This window comes from Sciurus vulgaris, assembly GCF_902686455.1.
Source record: "Sciurus vulgaris genome assembly, chromosome: 5".
Taxonomy (NCBI): Eukaryota; Metazoa; Chordata; class Mammalia; order Rodentia; family Sciuridae; genus Sciurus; species Sciurus vulgaris.
This window is the reverse complement of record NC_136465.1, coordinates 141,966,255-141,978,818: the sequence shown is the minus strand read 5'-3', so window position 1 is coordinate 141,978,818 and position 12,564 is coordinate 141,966,255. Positions and strand designations below refer to the sequence as shown.

At 36.7% G+C, this 12,564-nt stretch overlaps 1 protein-coding gene across 2 annotated transcripts in view; it reads left to right on the top strand.

Moving 5' to 3' along the window:
* The window catches only part of LIN7A (lin-7 homolog A, crumbs cell polarity complex component), a 140,892-nt gene extending 131,084 nt beyond the window's left edge, over positions 1–9,808 (top strand). For both annotated transcript variants that reach the window (XM_079141185.1, XM_079141186.1), the window contains exon 6: positions 8,771–9,808. The gene's annotated coding sequence lies outside the window, so the exon portion shown is untranslated. The remainder of the gene's footprint in view (positions 1–8,770) is intronic.
* The last annotated feature ends 2,756 nt before the right edge of the window (positions 9,809–12,564 follow it).

Below are 12,564 nucleotides of genomic sequence, written 5' to 3'. Positions count from 1 at the left end.
TACAATAGCATATTATTTAATCTCCAGGTGTTGGAGTAGTTTCTGTTTTTTACTCTGTCATTTATTTCTAATTTCAATCCATTATGATCTGACAGAATACAAGGTATTATCTCTATCTTCTTGTATTTGCTAACAGTAGCTTTGTGGCATAATATATGGTCTATTTTCAAGAAGGATCCATGTGCTGCTGGGAAGAAAGTGTATTCCTTCTTTGTTGGATGGGGTATATTCTGTAAATGTCCATTAAGTCTAAATTATTGATGTGTTTTTGAGATCTATGGTTTCTTTGTTCAATTTTTATTTGGAGGATCTGTCCAGTGGTGAGAGAGGTGTGTTAAAATCACCTAGTATTATTGTATTGTGGTCTATTTGATTTCTGGCATTGAGAAGGATTTGTTTGACGTATATGGATTAGCCACTGTTTGGGGCATAGATATTTATGATTGTTATGTCTTGCTGATTTATGCTTCCCTTAAGCAGTATGTAATGTCCTTCTTTATCCCTTCTGACTAGTTTTGGCTTGAAGTCCACATTATCTTATATAAGGATGGATACTCCAGCTTTTTTGCTGTGTCCTTCTGCATGGTATGTTTTTCCCCATCCTTTCACCTTTAGTCTGTGGGTATCTCTTTCTACAAGATGAGTCTCTTGCAGGCAGCAAATTGTTGGATATTTCTTTTTAATCCATTCTGCCAGTCTATGTCTTTTGATTGATGAGTTCAGGCCATTAACATTCAGGGTTATTATTGAGATATGATTTGTATTCCCAGTCATTTGCCTCATTTTTTTTTTTTTTTAACACGACTTGATTTCTCCTTTATTTGGCTTTTCCTTTAGGGTAGTTCCTCCCTTTGCTGATTTACGTCATTGTTTTTCATCTCTTCCTCATGGAATATTTTGCTGAGAATGTTCTGTAATGCTGGCTTTCTTTTTGTAAATTCTTTTAGCTTTTGTTTATCATGGAAGGACTTTATTTCATCATCAAATCTGAAGGTATGTTTTGCTGGGCATAAGATTCTTGGTTGGCATCCATTTTCTTTTAGAGCGTGAAACATGTTGTTCCAGGCCCTTCTAGCTTTTAGGGTCTGGACTGAAAAAATCTGCTGATATCCGTTTTGGTTCCCCCCTGAAGGTAATTTGATTCTTTTCTCTCGCAGTCTGTCTTTATTTTGTATATTAGGAATTTTCATTATAATGTGCTTTGGTGTGGGTCTATTGTAATTTTGTGTATTTGGAGTCCTATAAACCTCTTGTACTTGATTTTCCATTTCATTCTTCATATTTGGAGAATTTTCTGGTATTATTTCATTGAATAGATTGTTTATTCCTTTGGTTTGTTTCTCTGTGCCTTCCTCAATCCTGATAATTCTTAAATTTGGCCTTTTCATGATATCCCATAGGTCTTGTAGATTCTGTTCATTATTTCTTACCATCTTCTGTGTTTGGTCAACTTTGTTTTCAAGATTAAATATTCTGTATTCAATATCTGAGGTTCTGTCTTCCAGGTGTTCTATCCTATTGGTTATGCTTTCTATGGAGTTCTTAATTTGGTTTTTTGTTTCCTTCATTTCAAAGATTTCTGTTTGTTTGTTTTTTTTCAATATCTCCTCTTTATTTAAATGATCTCTTGCTTCCCGTATTTGCTCTTGTAACTGTCAATTGGTGTGATCATTCAATGCCTGCATTTGCCCTTTCATCTCATCCTTCAATGCCTGCATTTGCTCTTTCATCTCCTTGTTTGCTTCTCTGATCATTTTGATTATGTACATTCTGAACTCTGTTTCTGACATTTCTTCTGCCATGTTGTCATTGGATTTTATTGCTATACCATTCTAGGTTTGTTTGGGACATTTTCTTCCCTTGTTTTCTCATATTGGTCAGGTATCTACCCCTCTACTAGTGGAACTCTGGGATATTGCAGATTTCCTCTATTGACTAATATTGTCTCTGTAGATTTCCAATAACTCACCTCTTAGCCTTCAGTAGCCTGAAGTCTTGGAGAAACTTGATAATGTGGTGCTCCACTAGGAAGCTTGCCTTCTTGGGGTGGTGGACTTCAGGTGGGCTATATTCCCCAGTGGCTCTGAGTTGGTCCCAAGTCTCTCAATACCTTCTCTTCTTGGCTCCTGGGTCTTGTCAAAGGTCCTCTAGCCTCCTGTAGGTGTCTCAGGAAGGGAGTTGCCCTTCCAATGATGATGGCCACGCCCTCAGGAGTAATTCAAAAATGCCTGCACCAGCCTATAAAGAAGCCTCTGGCTAACTCCATGATGGCAACAAACCTCGACGTGGTGGTCAGGTGGTGTTGTTCAGTGGTGGCATCTGTATTTGACCTGGTGGTTGGGCAGGTTGGCTACACACTGCCCAGCTCCACAAGGCAGGCAGGTTGCATGCCTGCCTGCTACCTCCACGATGCAAGCAGACTCGCTTGTCAGCTCGCTCTTTGACTATGACCAACCAGTGATGGCACCAATCTAGGGGCAGGGGTCAGGCAGGGTCGCTCTGTCCTTGGCCTGCTGGCTGGGCGGGTTATTTGCCCGCTGCTTACCTCCGCAATATAGGCGGCCTGACTCAGCCCCTAGCTGGCTCCGCAACTGGGACCAACCAGTGATGGCACCCACCTAGGTCGAGACCAACATTTTTAACAAAAACCATTTACAAACTGTTTTGCTTTGTTTCGTTGTGCAGGGTATGTTAGAGTTCTGTGTATGTGGTCGTGAAATTTATACTTAGGCCTGTCAAGATGTCACTTGCAGTACACACAGTCAAGGCTCTAGAGACGAAACCATACTGACTATTTCAGGTACAAGTAAAATGTACACAGGTCATGTTGTCCATGGATTTTGTGGTTAATTCAGTCAGAGAGACCTACGTTAGTTCTTATTTGATTTTAAATTAATTCGATGTTTAAGCATCAAATGAGATTCATTACACTTGTTAGCTCATGCTGCAGTTGTTTTTAAGAAGAAACTTCAACTTTATTTGACCTATTTAATTTGGAACAGATCTCAGATTTTTTATTTTTAAGTTTGACCAGTCAAGCAAAGACCAGGTAAAGCAAAATACTCATCAGATATTGTCTTATTATTTGCCAGACAAAACACAATTTCTATTCTCAAAATCAGGAACAACATCTTTTGTCTGAGATGGTATCAATTATGAAGAAACTAGCAATGGTAAATGGGAGATAAAAATGAAAAGGGTGAATGTAACTAGTGTGTGAGAAATTTGTCTCTCAGGCCTCCTCTGAATTTTAAATTTCCTTGAAGTAAAGACCTGTTGTATTTCTCCCTTACTTTATTTCTGTTTTGTAATTCACAAAAAGGTTAGATTTCCTAAAATGTAAAAAAATAAAAAATAACGAGTACTGTGCATTTACATACATGATAGACATCTAAACACAAAATGTAAATGTAGAATTTTTTCTTGCTTTTTCACTTTTTTGGAGAAAGTGTTACATTTTTACAGCTTTTAGCATCTTAGTTTCAAAATGTGATTTTATATATACATTCATATTTTACTCATATTCCCAAAGAATAAAAGAAGGAAGAGGAATACTTCTTGAGATACCAACATTCCCAGAAAAACCAATACAAAAATGTTGTCTTTGCTGGATTTAGGGTGGAAAATTCATTACATTCAAAACCATGCTAAAAATGTTTAGATTTACAAAGTAGCTGGCATTTTTTAGTGACCTCGCTGACTCTCTTTCCTCCTGCTTTTCAGATCACGATTTTCTTTTCTTTGTTCACTGTTGAAATCATTCTGTGCCATCTGTTACCACATGATCTGATCCAGGAGTTCACTACCAAAATCACCATCCCAGTCACTGGGAGAACCAGGTCCCAGAGGAGGACCATGATAAAATCAAATCAAGCAGAAAACTGCACTAAGAAATAATCATAATGCTTACTAATGTTTATTAAACAATTTAATGCATTCCAAGAACTTTCCCAAGAACTTTATATATATTAAATTACTTAATCTTCACAGCAGCCCAATGTGGCTTGGGTATTATTTTTAATCTTGTTTTTGAGTAGGAAACATAGGCATGTAGGAGTTTTTTAAATGTATGAAATGTTTCATAACTGGCAAATGCTAGGGGCAGGATTCAAACCCAAACTCTTGATCATAATCACTCTGACTCACTCCACCTCTGTTTAAAGGAACTTGCTCTTTCATTCTCTCATTTCAGCTCATAGAAATGAGTTTCTAGGGATTTAGTCTTATGCTGCTTAGAGTTAAAGGTGTCCAAGTCACCCTCACCACTGAGCTCCAAAAAGAGTTCACCGTATGTTATGGTTTTAATGAGAGGTGTACCCTGAAAGCTCACATGTGAGACAATGCAGGAAGGTTCAGAGGAGAAATGATTGGGTTGTAAGAGTCTTAACCCAATCAGTGAATTAATCCCTGATAGGATTAATTGTAGTGGTAGGGTGTGACTGGAGAAGGTGGGAATTGGGGAATGGCTATGGGGTATATATTTTGTATTTGGAGAGTGGAGCCTCTCTCTGCTTCCTGATGATGTGAGTTGCTTCCCTCTGCCACACTATTCTGCCATGATGTTCTGTCTCACCTTGACCCCTGAGGAATGGAGTCCAGCTTTCTGTGGACTAAGACTCTGAAACTGTGAATTCTCAACTAAACTTTTCCTTCCCTATAACTGTGCTAGTCAGACCCCTTTAGTCACAGTAGTGAAATAACTGACTAAAACACCATACTTCAAAGACCTTCACCATTACAGCAGTTTTACCTTTCTATGGCTGCTATAAAATCACCACAGATTTAGTGACTAAAAAATAACAATGAAATTTATTATCTTGTAATTCTATAGGATTCAACACAATCCATCTCAAAATTTCAACATCATGTTTCCCAAAAATAGAGAAAATATTCTAAAATTTGTATGAAGCCTTGACTAGCTAAAGAAGACCTTTATTAGATAAAGCAATCCTGAGCACAAAAGAACAAAGCTAGAAGCATCACACTCCAAAATCTATTACAAAACTGTAGTAATCAGAACAGCATGGTAAGTCAGGCACAGTGGCACATGCCTGTAATTCCACAGACTCAGAAAGCTAAGGCAGGAGGATCACAAGTTCAAAGCCAGTCTCAGCAACTTAGCAAGGCCCTAAGCAACTTTGTGAGGCACCATCTCAAAATAAAAAATAGAAAGGACTGAGGAAGTGCTTCAGTGGTTAAGCACCCCTGGGTTCAATCCCCAGCACCAAAAAAAAAGAAAGAAAGAAATGTGCCAAATAAGTATCTGTACTTCTGTACTTCTAATTTCATATGCTCTTTGCAGTGTTATTCACAATAGCTAAGGTAAGTATGCAACCTAGGTGTCTATCACCTGAAGACCAAATAAACAAAGTCTGGTATATATATATCCAATGGACTATGAGTTCACTTTATAAAAGGGAAAATTTTGTCATTTCCAACGAAATTTTGAATGAACCTGGAAGACATAAAGCTAAAATAAAATAAGACAGGCTCAGAAAGACAAATGCCACGTGATCTCATTTAGGCATGGAATCTAAAACGTTGAACTCATGGAAGCAGAGAGTAGAATGATGGCCACCAGAGGCTGGAGGAGGGGCCAATGGGAAGAGGGAGATGATCAAAAGATACAAGTTTCAGCAAGGCAGGGGGAATATGAAAATATACATTCATTGCAGAAGTTTTGGGCATTACGGAAGTATAAACAAAAAAATTAACCATTCAGAAAACTCTCCCTTCATTTTAGTGTCCATTTTTGTTTGTTCTCTAGACATTTTATTTCTATACATTTATGATATACCTATACATGTATGAGGTTATTTTCATATAGGCTCATACTCCATATTCTTAATATTAACCTGATTTTTAAAATTGAACACTTACATGCATGCTAGTAAATTCAGGTCCACGTTTTAAATAACTATGTGGAGTCTAATATTCTGAGCGTCCAAAACTTTAGTAAGTCTCTTATAGATGGGCATTAAGGTTATTAAATTTTTTGTCCCTTATTGGTTTGATTTGCTGATATTTTTCTTGTGAATTTTTATATCTTCATTCATGAAAAGTATCATTCTGTAGTTTTCTTTTCCTGTAATGTCTTTGTCTGATTTTGGTATTAGAGTAATGCTGGTCATATAAAATGAGTTAGGAAGTATTCCCTCTGCTTTTATCTTGTGAAAGAATTTGTTGAGATCTGGTAGAATTTCTCCTTTAAATGATTGGTCCATTACCAAATGAACCTACCTGGGCCTGGTGCTTTCTGTTTGGGGAAGTTACTATTTGTCAGATTATCTATCTCTTCTTGTATGAGTTTTGGCAGGCTGTGTCTTTCAAAGAATCAGTGCATTTCATTTAGTTTATCAATATCTTGAATATATAGTTGTTTATAATATTCTCTTATTGTCTTTTTAATGCCCAGGGGATTTGAATGATGTCTATGCTTTCATTTCTGATATTAATAACTTGTATCCTCTTTTTCTTCTTAGTTAGCCTGGAAATAAGTTCACTAATTTCATTGAGTTTTTTTTTTTTTCAATGAACCAGGTTTGAGTTTCATTGATTTTCTTTATTTTCCTGTTTTCTATTTTATTAGTTTCTGCTCCACTAATTCTGATTTCTTTTCTTCTGCTTGCTGTGGATTTAATTTGTTCTTTTTTCCAGTTTCCTAAATTGGCAGCTTATGTTATGAGAAGCCAAGCCAAGGAATCCTGGTTTGGTCCCCTGTCTACATAAGAAATAAACAAACAATATAAAAAGAAAAATGAATTTAATCTAATCATAGTTTGACCCAAATTGGGAAAGTAGCTATATCACAGGCCCTACAAAGTGTTTATGATTTACAAAAATAAAAGCCAGGGAATGTGCATATGTAGATTTAAGCTAGATTGTGCTAGCCCCAGAGTATGTTAGAAATCTCGTTTTTCAACCCTTGCTGGCATCTGCCCAGGCTTTGGGGACAGTGTCTCAGTTCCCATTGTCACCATGAGGAAACTGAGATTGAAAAATAACTTTTACCAGGAAATGGAAGGAAAACAGTCAATTTGGAGCTTTTAATTTTAAAGGAGTTCTGTTATACTTAGGTGATCAATATTAGATCTTTCTTCTTTTCTAACATACATATCCAATACTATAAACTTCCCTCTAAATACCACTTTCACTGTATCCCAGCATTGTGAGAAGCTATGTTCTCTTTTTCATTTAGTTCAAGGTATTTTTTAATTTCTCTTCAGAGTACTTCTTTGTCCCATCCCTCTTCCATTTTCACATTGGGGCCTAGATGTAAGACATTCTATCTTTAACCCGGTGACCTTAATTTCCCAGTGACATGTAATGAACAGATTCACAGGTTCTGAAGAGGAGGACATGGACCTGTTCAGGGATTGGGGAGGCACTACCACAATGGCTCACTTAAGAGTTGGCAAAGCAATTTCATTAACAACATTCACACTAAGACGGAAAAGAGGAATTTTGTTTAAGAAAATGAATTACTAACCTTTTGAATTATAAAACATAGGACTGAGGGAAATAATAAGAACATTTGGTACAGAGATTTCATTCCAGAGATATATGGGAGACCTTCATGTGAATACCACTGCCCTCTCAGTTTCTGGTGTATCCCTTAGGCTTGTTCCTACACTGCATGTGATGAAGTGTTCCAAGACCCTTACCAAGACTTACCCTTTCTGAGTCTCATTTCCTCAGGACATGTGATGCATTATAATTTAATTAAAAAAAATTCAATCTCTAGATCTCTGTCACTTAGCAGCTAAGGCACCTTTAGGAAGTTATTCAACTGGAAACTCAGTAAAACAGTCTATTGTGGATATTAAATAAGAAAAAAAACCATATATACGTAAGGTTCTTGGTAAATTATTAGTGTCAGCTCAGTTAAATTTTAGTCAGCAAGGGCAGTGATCGTAGTAGTAGAATGCTGTAATCATTAAAGCATTAATGACATGCCAGCTTAGGTGACACCTAAGGAAGCGCAGTGGCCTCACAGGTGGCTTTCAGTCCACTCTGGAAGTTCCAGTGGGCTTTTGGCACCTCTCTAGAAGGCACAGCAGCCAGAGAGTGGTGATGCAGAATAGGCTAAGCAATTTTGTTAAAATCTGTTTTGTATATGATTTTCAGTATCCATTGAAGTAAAAATAGCAGCAGCTTTCAAAACAAAGATTGAAAACCACCGTTCTCTCTGAAAGAAATGACTCCATCATGGTGGAAGAGTGACAGATGAGGGAGGTGTCTGGGGAAGCAGCTTCCCCAAATCTGCTGTCCTGGGCACGCGACTGATTTTCTTCTAAACAGAGTCAGCTGACCTTGCAGGAGGAGAGACAGGCTTAATGTGTGCTTTGGAGAAGGGACATTGGTGCTGCTAGCTTGTCAGCAAGAGACTTTGCTGGTTTGTTTCTCAACAAAAGCACGCTAAATGCCCTGGGAGTTATCACATAAATGTTATTTATATTTTGCCTACATGAAGAGAAATAGAATCATCTGGAAATGGTGAGAAGAAATGTTCTATATTTAAAATGTTTCCAAATGGTGTTTTTTATTTTGTTTTGGGGAACGACTGTGACTTTTCCAGCCTCATTCGATAATTGCTTCCTTTACAAACATCAAATGATCTTTTTCATGTGTGCAAGATTGTGCATGAATGATAGCACCCAAAATAATCCTTGCTGTTCTCACGCAGCACATGCTTCTTTGATATTTTTAGCATATCAGTAGTTGATAAATGAATACTAATCACTGATTTCACTCTTTCCGCCCCTTTCAGGACTTTGAAGGAAAGCTACCTGATCAAACATCTGATAGTCACAAATTTGAAAACGTGCTTCAGAATCCCAGCACATAGTAAAGGAAAAGACAACACTGATAATTATACCTGTCAAGAAGCTGTGAACACATGGTGTATAAATTCTTTACCACGGCAACTCGACACCTTCCTTCTCTGGGCTTGAGCCTCCCTGTCGCCCTCCCCTGTTCACCTGCTCTTTACACACACAGACCTTCCATTCACGGCAGTGGGAATTCTCAGTGTGTAGAGAGAAACACTCCAGACTGAAACAGTGTGAGAAGAGTAAAGTCTGTGACTTTTGAATAAATCGCCGGGCCAGGATTAAGGGAATCTTTGGTCTATGGCTTTTCCAGAGATTAGCAAGCCCCTCATTAGGCCCTAGTTCAAACTGCATCAGTTCGAGGTCGTTGCCACTTGAAAGAATCTTACACTCTGCCCCTGGCCCTGGCCCGTTCGTTCCACAGTCCATATTGCTGAGTTGTCCAAGTTGGAATTTCAGGCCATGGCAAATTCAACCTATCCTCCTTTGGAAAATGGCAAGTTATTACACTGTATTTATAGTCTCTTCAGACTCCAGAAGCAACTGGCTTTTAATTTCTGTTTCCATGAATTTTATTATGCATTAACAGAGTGGGACACTTTTAGCTCAACTTTTAGTTTGTTAGAAACAAAGGTAGGCACTCTAGTACTATACTTATTTTAATTTAAGTATGGTTTGTATGTATTATTATTAATTCTAACAGAATATAATGTATATTTATTCCACTATATATACATATATATATATATATATATATATATATATATATATAAAATCAGAATACATTTGTTACAACTTGGGTTCTTTTCTTACCAAGTGTTATGACTCTGGTAAAAGGATACTATCAAAAGAACTAGCTTTGTGAAAGGATTCTCATATCATAAACACAAACCTGCTCTGTGTTTTTTTTTGTTTTTTTGTTTTTTTGTTAAGTTTTATATTTTTGATTGTTAAGCACTGGAGAAATCTAAACTCTGCATACACTGATGTACTGTCATGGAAGTCTTTAAAATTTGGTATTTTAAAGCTTAGGGATATATATATCACAAAGTTTAGATCAGTTTCCCTAAATATAAAATGTATATTCTTGGCCGTCTAAGATCAATCAAAAGTATTATTTCTTTTTCAATGAAACATATGGAAATCAGTGACATCAATATTGTGAATGACAGATGCTGCTTCCTCCAGAGGGAAAGAGACTTAGTTCATTTCATCGGTAAGTAAATAGACAAGGAGGTGTATCCTCTCTTGGAAAGCTCTGTTAGAGCCATGTATACAGATCACAACGTTTGACTCATGATAACTCTAGGCATCTGGTTTTACGTCATGGAATGAATAGGAAGTAATCATTATTTCAGCACCTAACTCCTTAAGCACAAAACTGTAGCTGAAGAAAGAATAATTGCCCGGTTAAAACAATCCAGACAGACCATTTAAACAGTGGCAAAAATTTGAATATTCCCTTTCCTTAGATGCAGAAATTCCCAAGATATAATAAATTTGACATTTCTGATAGTCCCTCAAAATAAAAATATAGGAAGCTCAGTTTAGAGACGATCTTCTTACAAATAAATCCAATGAGAATGACTTAGCCCATTTTATTTTGCTGTTGGGTGGCATCACTGTCAATACCATCACTGTCAATACCAAGTTCTCACTGCTGTTCACGGTGCAGCTCCCACAGGGGACAAACAGCAAGGAAACTGAGAGGTTCACCAATTCATTTCAACACCATCCTGCTGTGTTAACAGGTTCCCATCCTTGAAAACATATCATTTTTTACTAGAAAAAAGTGGGGAGGAGGGTGGGGGCAACAAGGACCCTGAATGTTATGTAAAATAGGTTTATAAACAAGACAAGCATGACAAGAAGGACTAAATGGAAACTATATGAGTATTATTCAGCTTGAAAGATAGTTCTCATTTTTATAAGAAAATTTAATAGAACATATATTTTAGTTATCATTTTAAAAAAGAAATATTAAAGCTATTCAGGCAATGCCACAAGATTCTCATAAAAGGAAATCATTGCACCCTTGTAATGAGAAAACGGTCATTTCTACATATTTCAGTACATTGTATAACTTTGGAGCTTAAGGTTAGTATGCTTTCATTTAGTGGTTAAGTGTTCAGTTGATATTGAAGTTATATGGTCTTAGACCAACACAGGTATCCTCAAGGCACTACAGAAGCAACTATGAAATGAACAGATACCTTAAGTTTGTGTGTTCTAGAAGTCTTTGTATTTTATGCTTCATTTGTATAATGTTAAGTGCTGATAAATGTATGTCAGATGGTTTGTCAAAGTGAAGGGCGAATCCATCATACCCGTGGAATCTAAGGACAGACTACATGTCACAGTGGTCCTGCGTACAAATGGTCATTTCACATCAGTGAAATTTAGTTTGTTGAAATCCAAGACAAACTCTAAAATTTTAATCAAAAGGATCCATCTCTAAGACTTAAAGAGAATGCTCATGGTTCTCTTAAATGTCACTGAAGCCAGAGGGAAAGGGAGAAAAAGTTATCATAATTTGTATTAATATGCATTATTATTAATGATCATATTAGAGCCCCTGACATCCCAAGTCATATTTAAAAACAATAAAGACAAGCAGATTGCTCTTAAATGAAACTCAATCTTCAACAAAATAAATTAGGTATTAAAAGTTACATGAAAAATGATTCTGACTCATCAGGGACCCTGGTGAATTTCCATTCTTTCCCTTGTTCAAGTTGGTGGCCAGCGAGACAGATTTTTCTAAACTCTTTCCTGCTATGATTTTAAACACACATGCACAGTAAAAGAATTTCAGAACCTTTTCACTGGAGCATTTACATTTTGATTCTGTTGCCATTTGAAACAGAACATCTGCAGGGAGATAATGAGCTTAAATTACAATTGACTTTGGAAAGAATAACAGACTTTTGTGCTTCCTCAATCATGTAATCAATAGGGAATTCTCTAGTTATATGAACTTCCATCATCTTTTAAGACAATGCTAAGATCTAAATACAAAATTCTAACATTCAGGGCCTTTTTAAAAAGATTTGAGGGTGTCTCTGAAGAACTTGGCTAGAGATGCATTACATCAATTTACAAATGCAGTTTCTGACTGTGACATAAAACTGATCTTTTCTCACTTCATTTTACTCAGTTGAACATATAGGACTCCAAGACATGGAATATTTTGTCTACATTACTTTAAACATCTATAGATATTTGTGGATGTGTGGATAATGCCTGAATTTATCTTTTTTTCTAGTTTGTGCTTATCGCGCGCACACACACACGAACATCACCTGTAGGACAAGTTTCAGATAACATCATGAAGTACAGATCAATTCTCTGAACATTCAGAGGCTAATATACAGCAAGATCTTCCAAAATAGGAAATGGTCCCACCCACTCATTCTTCTCTGGGTCCAAACTCCAGGAGATAAGGGGCTATAACTGCCTTGTTGATGACTTGGCCCAGTGTAGGCATTCATAATTGTTGTTGAATGAATGAATAATTAAGGAAGTGGACAGGCAAATAACTGCATTTTGCATTCTGATAATTTTACACATTTCACTGGCATACAGTAGACTGATGGCACTCTAAATTTCTAAACATCACAATTAGAACCAGAATTGACTCAGTATTTTTTTAGACATAGAAATTTGGAATCAAATTACTTCAAACATTTCAAGGGTTCAAAGACCTTTAGAGCAATGTTTGGGAATTCAATTC